We start from the raw sequence: 13,769 nt of genomic DNA, 5'->3' as shown, positions 1-13,769 counted from the left end.
TTCCATGCATCTATCCTGCAACCATCCTTCCTCAACTTGAATTTATACCTCTGACGTGTGTAGTCTGAGAAAGTGAAAAAGAGGAGGAGTGCCATCGGCATTGAGCTTGCTCAATCCATTGGAAGCCATAAACACCTCTCAGGTGCCTAGTCTCGAGACAGTGAAATTTGTAGAACAGAAGCCTTTCTTGATAAGACCACCCTTTTGTTCTTTTCACTAATCTTGATACCCTTCCTGCACCCATTATAGCAGATATTCATCGTTCCTAAAATGATGCCTCCAAACCCGTAAACAATACTCAAGATGTGGCCTAACCATAGCCATGAACAAAGAGATAATCACTTCCTTATCCCTGCTAGCAAAGTTCCTGTATATCATTGACAAAACCCTCTGAGCTGTTGTGCAGCCTGTCTGACTGCTCAGAGAACTTCATATTTGACTGTACAGTTGCCCCAAGGTCTTTTTTGTTTTCCACTACTGTAAACTGCAATTTCTCAGCACATGTATAATTTTTCTAGATCTTGTTTTAGTAGCTTACCTTGATTACTGTCATTAACCAACTGCTAACTTTGTATCATCTGCAAACTTAGACATTAAGCCTGATGTACCTTCATTAATATTATTAATAAATATAGAAAACAACAATGGGCCCAGCACTGAACCCTGAGGGACTCCAATAATAACACAAGTCCACAAGGTGCAAGCCCATTAATAACCATTTCTGTCTTCTCCCACACAACCATCCCACTAGATTTCCTCTTAACAAATCCATGCTGTGACTGCAGTATACTTGTATAATACTGCTTCTTTAACTAGAGACCCCTTATTTTTTCTGGACAGAAAGGTAAACTAACATGTCTGTAATTACTCATGCCACCTTTTGGTCCCTCTTTGTACTGGGAATACATTCACACATCTCTAGTCCATAGGGTCCTCCTGTGAATCCAGATGCTTCATAATTATGATTAAAAGGATTTGCTTACATCCTCTGCTGCCTCTCTCCAAGAAGCTGCAACTACTTGAACATCCACTACAAATTGCTTAAATGTTGATCTCTAGGTAGTTCTTCAGTGGGATAAAGATAACTTAGTTCATTTGAATCCTTCTAAAACTCAGTCTTGTCTTGTATCTCGCAAAAAGTATTCTTCTGTTTCTATGCTTATCTTTGATGATAGTGATTTCTAGGTAAGATCGTATATCTCTATTAGGGATTACCCTGACTTATAATCTCTCTTGGCATAAACAAATTACAAATATTGCTTCATCTGCATCTAAAATACTAAGTTTCTCTTTAGCTTTCGGCATTACGTTTTTTCCAAACAGCTGTTCATTTTGTACAAATTGCAAATCTGCCCTACCATGGAATATTATTCCCACACTGGGGTGGTGCCCCAAAACCTCAAGTTTCTAGATCTCATTTAAAAGAGGTTATTTAATCTTTAACAGAGTCTCTCCACTCTGTTTAATAGATGTTCTGTTTCTGCTGCATGCCTTTTGTGTAGATATGTCCCTGGGCACTGTTCTTTGAATTGGCTTCTGTAATTCTCACCCTCACTTCCAAAGCACTCCAAACACTTACCACAACCAATCAACATCCTTTTACTGCCCAACTTCAAACTCACAGAACCAACTTTTCTTCTTCCCCACTTAGTCATTCATCTTCCGTTTTCTGGAACAACCTTCCTTCGTATGTATTTCCAAAAATTACAATCTACAGAAATTCAAGTCTTATATATTAACAAATATCTTCTTTCATTTTCCCAACCTTCAGCCCATGTGGGGTATTAAGTACTATAGGTTCTAATACCTCTCATGTTTCAGATTTTCAAAAAAAATAGTGGTAAAGTACCTCATAAATTATCTGAAAATTCGAAATTATTCCATCATTTTAATTAACCTTTTCTGTGTAATTATACATTAGATTTCAGTTCACAGTCTATACATCCTTTAGGTCTGTGTGCATGACAGTAAAGATATTGATTACTGATTTATAGAAACTTTTAATGAGAGAAAAATTTTTTGTATTCCAAATTATTAGTCCAGAAAAGTTCAAAATAAATAAAAGTACCCACTAATTTCTACAATAGTAGTAGTAGTGGCATGTGATGCAAGAAAGCAAGTGTATGAGCTTATGCAGCATCAGCCAAAAAAAAAAAAAAAAAAAAATTACAAAACAATTCCTCTAAATATTTGTCCAGTTCCGCCTTAAATTTATTTAACCTATCAACTTCCACAATGACAGATGGAAGTTTGTTCCAGCAATTAACCACCCACTAGCTAAAGGCAAATTTCTGCACATGTATTCTACATCTGTCTTTCCTCAATTTCAATTTATACCCCCTTAGGTTCGTAGTCTGAACAAGTGGAAGAATCCCATCAGAATTCAGCATTCTCAACCCATTCGAGGCCTTATAACCTCAATCAGATCACCTCGCAGGTGCTTAGTCTCCAGCCGCTGCAATTTGCAGAACATAAGCCTCTCTTGGTAAGAGAATCCTTTCATTTCCCTCACTAATCTTGTTGCCCTTCTCTGTACATGCCAAAGAAAATCTACATCCTTCCTAAAATGAGGCCTCCAGACCTGTACGCAGTACTCAAGGCGAGGCCTGACCATTGCCTTATACAGAGGGACAATCACCTCCTTTTCCCTGCTAGCAAAATTCCTGTATATCATTGACAAAACTCCATGACCTGCCCTGGCAGCCTGTCTGCATTGCTCAGAAAATTTCATATCTGACTGCACAATTACTCCCACGTCTTTTTCATTTTCTACCACCTTAAGTGTAGTACCACACAGTTGGTATGTTTCTCTGGGGTTACTTCTGCCCATATGCAGTACTTTGCATATTTGGGACACACTGGGACTAGTGAACTTTGGCCCGATTAAGCAGCTGCCCCAATTATGCGAAGTTTCAAGCAAATAGTTAAAAATACAGTGTACTGCCCCACTTTATGAATGGTTCACTGTACAATCAAATCACGTTACGATGGACTCTCAATAATAAAATATCGTTTACTATGCAATATGTAGCAAGTGCTGGTCATTGTTATCATGTTTGTGAATTGAATTTTAATTCTATTAAAAGGCGATTCTAATAAGTGAAAATAGGAGGAATATTATCTACAGGCTATAAAAGTAAAGATATATTAAGCACAAATTTTCACTTTATTACCTTACCAATTTAAAAATTAAATGATACATGAAAATTGGAAGAATATTTTGTACAGGTTAGCAAAATAAAAATAAATTTACGCTTACGTACAAAGCTTAATTAATACATAGGGTACATACTAATTAATTGATATTTCTGTTCACTGACATTTTTTTGGGTTGTAAAACTTAAAACAATAAAAAAGATAAGCAATAATAACAAGGAGCACTGCACGCACAAATTGCAACTAACACGATATGTGCAAGTGAGATATGGAGTAACAAGTTTACGAAGCTTCAAAAATAGGAATAGGAAAAAGGGGAAACACATTTCTCTATAATAACATAAAAACTCACCGAGTTCCAGCTATTGGTATTATCGCAAATACAATAAGATAAGAGTAAACCTACATGTTTATAATTGACACTACACTAATAGAAAAGCCCAATAAACTGGAAACTGCAAATTCTTTTATGGTTGTGACCTCCAGAAATCAGACCAGACCACATGGTATGGTTAAAGACAATCTTAGGGTAACTCAAGTGCTGCAGTCTTCTGCCCCGATTAAACGGCATTTTGTGCCAATTAAGCGAAGAAAACCCTGGCTATTTTCTCGATTAATTCTGTTCTTTAAGATTTGTCCCAAATAAACGGCTGCTGCAAAAGGTATCAAAATCTGTAGAATGCATCGGTTGAATTAGTGCTACTCTTATACACTGAATAGCCACTTTAGGTACATGTACTGAAAATAGAGCATTCCTTCAAGTAACAGCCCAATGTTCACACCATGCAGTGTAAAGGAGGTGAACAGATATGGAGGAATGCCCTCTGCTTTATATTTACAAGGTGCAAGCCAGAAGTTTCGGGACTGGGCCACACAGAGAGCTAACCATGTGTAGTACAAACAGTGTGCCATATTCATTGTGTAAGGAATTCATTAAGAATCAGTGTGGCCTAATGCCATCTATTGAGAGAAAAACAAACTAATGGCAGAAAAATGTAAACCAATCCCCCGCACACACACACACACACACACACACACCCCTGAGTGGCAAACCTACTATACCGACATCTGATACTACTTCTGGCAATTCGATTAAAGCAAGAAACAAGTAATATGGATCTTTCATTCCATGCCAGTAGAACATTTGCTTTTGTGTAGTTGGTATTTAAGTGAAATTTGCTGTCCCTCAACATCTGTAATTTTTGTAACAGAGTAAGGTGGCAGATGTTGAGGAATAGCAAATTTGCATAACTTTTTTTTTGTCATACACTTGGGAAAACAGCTTTGGAGACTTAAATGATTAAATTAACATTTGGTGATGATGCTATGGGTAGAACCCAACTTTTCAATAGTATTCGTGTTTCCAAGGTATTTTATTTGAATTCATTACTGTTCACCGCAAGCCTTACTTAAGAGAACTGCTCATTATTTGTCAAATATTCACAAAATTTACAAAAATCCTACAACTTAATGTCTGAACATCAACTGATAAATAATTTTATATATGCGTATACTAAGTTGGCTTTGCATTAGCAACACCAATCTAATTACTCATTGGGGGCCACCTTTTGCCCATAACACAGTCTGTAACACTCCTAGGCATGGACTCCACAAGGTATTGCAGGGTGTCCTGTGGTAGTACTACCATTGTAATAGTAATTCCCACATATTGTAGGTATTGAAGGTTCTTTCTAGTAGGTCCCAAACATATAAACTGACACTTCATCACGAGTATACAGCACTTCTCCAGTTAAAAAAAAATAATTAAATGATGCAAGTCAAATAAAACTTCTGGAGGCATACTAAAACTCATGCTGACAATTCTGATAAGGTCTTAACCATTGCCTTATCCATACCATAATGGGATGGTTAAGACCATATCATACCATAGTAATAACATTTCCCATTAATGGCACATTTGTTTCTCTTTATACAACAATCGTATATGATGTAAAAATTATTCTTTGCATCCATTTCCTTTCTAAGAACCTCAAAGTAGCTAACCAGATTGGTGTGGCATAATCTCCCTTTAACAAATCCATTTAGTGATTGCCTTGTGACTCCACTCTTATGAAGATGATTTTGTGTTACATTAAAGATGTTCAATAGGAGATACATTTGCACATTTTCAGTTTGTAGAGACTTCTCCTGAATCTAAGGATGCTTTCATTATTATGAAATTTGGTATTAAACTGTATTAGGGGGGGGGAAAAAAAAAAAAGCTGAAATAGACTTCCATTAACCATGTCTCTAAAAACTTGTTTATCAGCAATCTCTACTAGATTAACAGTAGTTATGACAATTATAATGAGTGGATAAATCACCCCATTCCTTTTAGTGTTAATATACCTAAAATATTCCTCGCTACTTCTCTTTGCATTCCTAGCCAAAGACGTTATTTTATTTATTTTTTTTTTGTTATTTTTTGTTCTTTGGTTTTTTTTAGGAGCATTATCAACTAAGACCATATTGCTCCGGCAATATGTGGTGGTGATTCCCTGACCTTTCCGGATGAGGTGGTCATTGCCTGACCTTTCCGCATCCGTATTTGGTGGTGACGGGCTTGAACCCCAGTCTAATCAAGAAGGGCATGCTACGCATTGCTGCTCCTTCCCACCTGGCTACGGAGGCGCTCGCCAAAGACGTATAATTGGTCTTAGCCGCACCTGACCCACAAAGTAACTTGTTTGCCGAATGGTTTATACTTGCTGTAGGACTCTCAATGTATCCCCTGATAATGTATTTTTCCATCCATTTTTCTTTCAGTTCATCTGACACTCATTGTGGTCTAAATCTTGAACAATATTTGTTTGTTGTGCAAAAAAGAAGTAAAATCTTTAAACCCTAGGTTTCTGATGAATGCCATGCAAATTAATCTAATCTAGCTCAGTACCAGTGCGTCCTGCAACTTTTCCCTTGCCTTAGAAGTTTGCAATTTGACACGATATTGGGTATGGTTGTTTCGAATTGTCATGATTCAACTTACAGCATCATGAAACATCAGCTTGTTGTGTTTGTAACTTGTGTTCTTTTTTAGCCTGTTTGTGGAATGATGAAATGGGTTAAGTTAAATTCTGGAAGAAATATTGCACTTCTGCCTGTAACCATTCCAACTCAACCTTGTTAAAATGGCTTCAGCTACCTGCATTATTGATAGGATTCAGACCCAGACCTTTGAACTATTTTTATCAACAAACATAATTCAATGATTGAATTTCCTAGTGATATTTATGATCTGGTTGTATAGTTGTTATGGTTTGAGTTACAGTGAAGTAAAGAAATTAAAAAAATTACTACTTGTCTTACCCCCAATACTTGAGTGATTACCCTAATGACATCAGTTGTCACCCTCTTCTTGAAATAAGACTATTAAGACTAATGCATTAGGGCTCAAAGCCTTAAGCTGCAAAAGAGATTAGACTATGTGTATTTTAGTGCAATTGCATCATTTATACACAGCTAAATATATTAGCAAATTTGCGATAGCGGATCGTTTAAGTTACATCTCATATTGTGAATACCTTCGCGACGAGTTGCCATGACATTGCACTACTTCGAATAAGTAACGCTTCACCCAAAGGAGAAGACTGTTGTTACTTATTCTCAGTGGATACCACCACCCAGACGGCACCGTTTCAGGGCTATTTGGCCCTTCTTCATTATGCATTCTTCATGCATTAGAGTCTCATCATACACCATCAGGCATCTCTCGTATTGTGAAGATATACTTCACAACTGTTTTGCCATCATTACATCACTTGGGTACCTACCTACCCACACACTGAAGAAAGGCCAAATAGCCCTGAAACGGTGCCGCCTGGGTGGTGGTATTCACTGAGAATAAGTAACAACAGTCTTTTCCTTCAGGTGAAGCATTACTTATTCGAAGTAGTGCAATGTCATGGCAACTCGTCGTGAAGGTATTCACAATATGAGATGTAACTTAAATGATGCCGCTATTGCAAATTTGCTAATATAGTTAGCTGTGTATAAATCATGCAATTGGACTAAAATACACATAAGACTATTAAATAAAAGTCCAAGAAGACTAACAACCATCTGCATGGAAATGGTCAAGCAAAACAGGAGGTTCTCTGAAAAGGACTGCATCATTAAACCTGTATCAGATTCAAGAAACTTATCAATGTAACCATTCCTAATTTAATTGAATTGGATTCCCAGTCAACACAAGCTTGAAATGCTTGTGTTGACTGGGAATCCATTTTAAATTTAGCATCAGTTGTTGAGTGACTGTAATTAAACATAAAATAAAAAAAGTCATTAAGTTAAACATGCTATTCAGATAACCTTTTGATTGTATCAACGAGCCAAAACATAATGAACAAGTTAGTTCCAAGCATCATTTTATTTTTTAGTACGTCATTGAAGCGGGTGGGGTGGCGTCATTTTTGTTAAGTCTCATATTGTGAATGCCTTACCAGTTGCCATGATATTGCACTACCTCTAATAAGCAAAGCTTTGCCGGTAGAGAGGACTAATGTTACTTAATCTCGGCAGATACCACCACCCAGTCTATGGCTTTCCCCTAAACCCTCTTTTTTTTTTTTTAGTCTTTACTGTCATACACTGTCTGGCAATCTCTTGTATTAATCCTAGGGGCTCACATCTGGTGAGTATGGGCTTGGCCCTTCTACTTCTCTCTCTCTCTCTCTCTCTCTCTCTCTCTCTCTCTCTCTCTCTCTCTCTCTCTCTCTCTCACACAGACACACAGGGTGACTTTGGAAATTTTTTTTTTAGTTGGTGCAGCATAAGCCTCAGGCTTACTTGCAATATGTGGCTAGTAGTAATAATTATAATATGCAGTTGGGTTGAGATCAGGTGAGTTGTGCAGACATGGGAGGCTGGAGAAATTATTGTCATGTCCTGAATCCAGGGAATGTTCAGCTCCAAAACCGATCTGTGTCAATTGCCAAGGAGAGCACCCTGCCTACTCTAGAGCATGCCAGCGGTGGAAGGTTGAAAAAGAAATCCAAAAACTGAAAACAGAGCTGAATATCTCCTACCCAGAGGCCAGAAAACATATTCAACCAATAAATAGCAGGAACCTTCATATGCCCAGAAGGTTTCTGCTGAGTGCACTATCAGTACACAAACTGAGATGACTATACCACCAAGAGAGTCATTCACTCCAATTGCACGCTATTTATTGAGTTCACAAAAGCCCACCAAAAAAACACAATCAGCTGCCACCCCTATATCCGTACCTGCTAGTGCTCCACTACCAAAACCAAGTGGTAAAGAAAAGCCAAAAAGTTTAGAAGAGTCACCCGTGATACCAGAAACAATGGATGTAGAGAATAAGGAGGTACCAGATGAATTGGTCTTGGAACTCTTTGCGGAGGAAGAAATGGACACGGGACAGCGTCCATTCTTCCCCAAAAAAGATAAATCTAAGACTGACAAAAGTAAGCCATCAGCACCTCGGAAGCTGCCTGATGGACCCACCAAGCCAAAATAATGGCTAAATTCCTATAATGGAATTGTCGTGGATTCCGGCAAAATACTGATGACATCAAGGCCCTCCTACAAAAGCACGAGCCAGTTTGCTTTTGCTTGCAGGAGACTTATTTAAAGGCAAATGATGATCTTACCGTACCATGCATAACGTCACAATTTTTTGTAAGGATAGAATTGCGGATGGTTCTGCTCATGGAGGAGTGGCTATCCTTGTGGGCAACCGGACCCCAGTTCAGCTTTTGCTAATTACAACCAGCATAGAGGCTGTTGCAATTCGTCTTACAGTGGGATTTTTACTAACCGTGTGCTCTATTTATTTGCCACCTGGGACTAACATCTCCCAGGAAGACCTTGATGATCTTGTAGCGCAGTTGCCTCCCCCTTTCTTACTTCTCGGAGATTTTAATGGACATAACACCCTGTGGGGTAGTGTTAACATCAATGGAAGGGGACGAGTCATAGAGCGTATGCTAAATGACAATGACCTTTCCCTTCTAAATACTGGAACAAACATCTTTTTCTGCCATTGATCTCTCTATCTGCTCCCCTTCTCTACTCCCTTCACTCACTTGGGAAGTGGAGGAGAACCAATACGGAAGTGATCACTTCCGTGTGATAACCTTGTTACACAGTGGGAGACCATGTCTTCTTTTCAGGTTACCACGGTGGAAGAATGATCAGGCTGACTGAACTGGCTTCCAACATCAGGCAAATTTTGACCTCAGTACCATAGTCAGGAGCCTATCAATGATGCAGTAACGTACATCACAGAAATTATTGTCCAAGCAGAAATGCTGTTCCAAAAACATCTGCCCGGTTTCCACCATTTCCCAAACCTTGGTGGAATTCATAATGCACAGGAGCAAAAAAGGCTCAAAACAAAGCGTGGGGGATATTCCGCCAATATCCTACCACGACTAACCTTATAGCCTTTAAACGCGCACGAGCCAAAGCACACTACATCTGCCGTCAGAGTCAAAAGGAATCGTGGATCCGTTTTACTTCATCAATTACTCAGTCCACTAGTACTAAGTTGATCTGGGATAAAATCCAGAAAATGAAGGGAAAATGTATATCCTACACTTTTTCAATCCTAGATTATAATGGATGCACTATTGCAGATCCAACTCCACTAGCCAATTCTCTTGGGGAAACATTCTCTAACATCTCTGCAACATCTTCGTATTCCCCAGAGTTCCTGGTCCTGAAACATAAAATCGAAAAACAGGCACTTAATTTTAAGTCTGAGCATCTATCCCTACAACAAGTCATTATACAGGAACTGAAAAGAGCTCTTATTCTTTCCAAAGCAAGTGCTGTTGGACCAGATGGCATCCATTATGAAATGATTAAGCATCTTTCACCAAAATCTGTGGATTATCTGCTCCTTCTATATAACAGAATCTTTACTGAAGGGCAGTTTCCGGATTCCTGGCGCAAGGCAATCGTTCTTGCCTTTGCTAAGCCAGGAAAGGATCCAAAAGTCACTACTAATTATCGTCCTATTGCTCTGACTAGCTGTTTGTGCAAAATCGTGGAGAAAATGGTTAATTTTCGTTTAATAGGGTTTAATACGAAGCAAATGACCTTCTCTCCAACATCCAGGGTGGCTTCCAAAGAAATCGGTCCACTCTGGACCATCTCATTAGACTGGAAACATCCATTTGGGATGCTTTCCTAAAACGTGAACATTTGGTGTCTGTATTCTTTGACAGGAGAAAACATATGACATAACTTGGAGATTTGGCATCTTAAAAGATTTGCATAACCTTGGTCTTAGAGGGCACCTCCCCATTTTTATTAAAAACTTTTTAGCCAATCGATCTTTCCAAGTTTGTGTGGGATCCTCACTCTCTCGTTCCTTCAGCCAAGAGGAGGGAATACCACAAGGATCAGTATTAAGTGTCATGCTTTTCACCATCAAAGTAAATTCCATCACAGAACAACTTCCTCCAACTGTAAACAGTGCCCTCTATGTTGATGACTTTAGCATATTTTGTCAGTCATGCAACATGAGGGTTATTGAAAGACAACTGCAAAAAGCCATTGATTGCCTTAATTCCTGGGCACTTGCTAAGCTAATGGCTTCAGGTTCTCGCTGGAGAAGACCGTTTGCATACACTTTTGTCGTAAGCCTAATCTTCATCCTGAACCTGAATTAAAGCTCAGACAAAATGCTATTCCAGTAGCAGCAGACACAAAATTCTTGGGACTCGTATTTGATAAAAAGCTGACCTTTCTGGATCACATCCGTCAACTCCGCACAAAGTGCACAAGAGGTCTGAATATTCTGTGCTCTCTCTCCTCTACATCTTGGGGTGCGGATCAATGCATCCTACTAAGTATTTACCGTGCGCTTGTACGATCCAGACTGGATTACTGGTCCCTTGTATACAATTCGGCCAGAGACAGTGTATTTCGATGGCTGGATCCTGTCCATCATCAGGCTCTCCGTATCACTATTGGAGCATATTGAACATCTCCTGTCCAGAGCTTATACATCGAAGCAAACGAATCACCGTTATCGCTTTGACGTAAACAGTTGTCTCTAAAGTACGCTTTAAAACTGAAATCCCTGCCAGACCATCCTACGTGGCCATTCGTTTTTGAGCCACGATGGGGAAATTTGTACAACACCCATAAGACTGCCAATCGTCCTTTTGGTATTCGTCTCCAAGAACTTAAAGAACTCAAAGAACTTAATATCAAGGTAGACAAGGTTGCCCAAACACCAAAGCAACCTCTTCCACCCTGGCATGCTCATGTTCCAGCATGTGACTTATCCCTTAGAAATTGGAGAAAGTCGGACACTCCATCATCTGTCTACCTGCAGCTTTATTTAGCACACAGAGCTGAACATTCTGACTTTGCGCCAGTTTGCACAGACGGCTCGAAGTTGGAATCATATGTGGGATCAGCCGCTGTCTTTCCGGACACCACCATATAACAGCAGATTCTCCCCAAATGCAGCATATTTACTGCAGAGCTGCACGCTATAGAGTTAGCCTTAGATCACATTAGTAAATGCCAATACCAACGGTTTGTTTTATATTCAGACTCTCTCAGCGTGTTACAGGCTTTAATAACTGTGAGATATAATTCTCATCCAGTTCTGTCTTGCATTCAGCAGAAGATTCACTTTCTCCATGAACGTGAATATGATATCCGCTTCTGCTGGATTCCCAACCACATTGGGATTAGGGGAAATGATTTGGCTGACACCGCAGCCAAATCAGCAATTCCCAGTAATAATTGCTGCCTGTCAGTCCCTTATACAGACTACAGGCAAATAATACACCAAAAGATATACTCCCAATGGCATGATTCGTGGAACAGACTAAGAACAAATTACATTATATAAAGCCTGTAATTGAACTGTGGCAGTCTAGTCTGCACAGGAATCGTAAGGAGGAAGTTGTTCTTGCCCGGACCCGCATAGGACATAGTCATTTGACTCATTCGTTTTTGCTGAGGGCTGACGATCCTCCTATGTGTGACTCCTGTGGCACAATTTTATCTATCAGACACATTTTAATTGACTGTCCAGTTTTTAGCAATATCCATTTTACCGCTTTTAATCATCTGACTGAGCCAACAATGACAATGTGTCTGCTATTTCTAGCTATTTTAAATCAATAAAGGTTTTTACTTGTATTTAAAATTTACATGTTATTGTTATTTCTTTATTGATTTATCTTTTCTACATTTTATACCTTTTGTTATTTTATATCTTGACATGGTGACTAAGTAATTAGGTCAGTGAAATTTAAATTTTTATATATCACCTGGTTTTGGTGCATTATAGCTTTAGTTGCTAATGCGCCACCCAACAACCAACCAACCAACCTGAATCCAGTTAGCAACCTGCCAGGCCTTGTGGCAGCATGGCACATCGTTTTTTTCAGTGGACATTAAAGTGTCGATACACTGTCATCATGAAGGGATGCACTTTGTCAGCAACATATGGTAAGTGTTCCCCATCAAGCCATTGATTAACAGTGACCCAGGGCATGCTATGAAAACAGTACCCAAACCATAACAACACTGCCTCCAACCTGTCAAACAACAACAGAACATCCGGGTACACCCCTTGTGTTGCATTTCCAACAGCATGAGATAGTTGGAAACAGGATTCATCAGACCAGGTGACCATTTACCACATTTGTGGTCTGATTTTGGTGCTGACATGCATGTTGCCGTTTCTTGTCTCTCAATAAGCATGGGTACCTGTAACGACCATTGAATGCCATATCCTATTATGCTGATGTCCAACACATAGTCCTATTAATGTTGGCCTTGCTATTCCTATGTTGTACTGGGTGGTTAGTTGGGCCATTGTGCTGCATTACTGCCTGTGTTATGAGAAAAGACACATGATCAAATTTTCTGTCAGAAGAATCGGGGAATAGTGAAAAGGTCTGTATGGGTTTTTTTGCCAGAAGTAATAAAAGATATATGCGAAACTGTTTTATCCGTTACACTACTGGTTCAATTATTATCATTGTGATTGTAACATTCTAATTTACAATGTTAGTTATTTGCACAAATGCATAAATTTATTTTATATTTAACCAGATCGTTGAGGCTCCACATGATTCAGCTATTTCTTATTCTTCATTTACTACTTTGTCCACACAGCTGAAACTCTCAGTACCTTTCAACAGAAGTGTTTTCTCTTTGATTTCTCCATTGAAAAATCTAGAAATCTTTATAGGTTATCATGCATACAGGAAAAATGCAAGATCAAGTCAAGCCTAGTCTCAATAATTGTATGCATATGCTGAAAAACAAGAATTTAAAATTGACATCTTTTGCATACAATTATTGAAACATGCTAGCTTCACATTTCATAACAGCATCTTAAGTTGTTTTCATAATTGAGTGAAAATAAAGGTGGCATGAAAAAGTAAACAATTTTTTGAATTATTTCTTTCTGATTTTAAAGAATATAAATGGGTTAACTTAGGATAACTTTTTCCGAGTGCACATTTGATCTTCAAAAAAAAAACACTGGTATGACTAGTGTTAACTGCAAGTTAAAAATTATTCATTAAATTCTGGTTAATATCATAAACTAAATTCCTGGTTTAGACTTTTGTATGATGTATAACTTATTATTGTGGATACAAATCTCA

At 38.6% G+C, this 13,769-nt stretch overlaps 1 protein-coding gene across 1 annotated transcript in view; it reads left to right on the top strand.

The window, feature by feature from the left end:
• Mdh2 (malate dehydrogenase 2) overlaps positions 1–13,769 on the top strand; it is a 101,845-nt gene that overhangs the window by 56,616 nt on the left and 31,460 nt on the right. The window lies entirely within an intron of this gene.

Source organism: Mastigoproctus giganteus, chromosome 2 (assembly GCF_048544385.1).
Source record: "Mastigoproctus giganteus isolate SK-2022 chromosome 2, ASM4854438v1, whole genome shotgun sequence".
Taxonomy (NCBI): Eukaryota; Metazoa; Arthropoda; class Arachnida; order Uropygi; family Thelyphonidae; genus Mastigoproctus; species Mastigoproctus giganteus.
The sequence above is the reverse complement of the archived record's forward strand: the minus strand, read 5'-3'. Positions and strand labels throughout refer to the sequence as shown.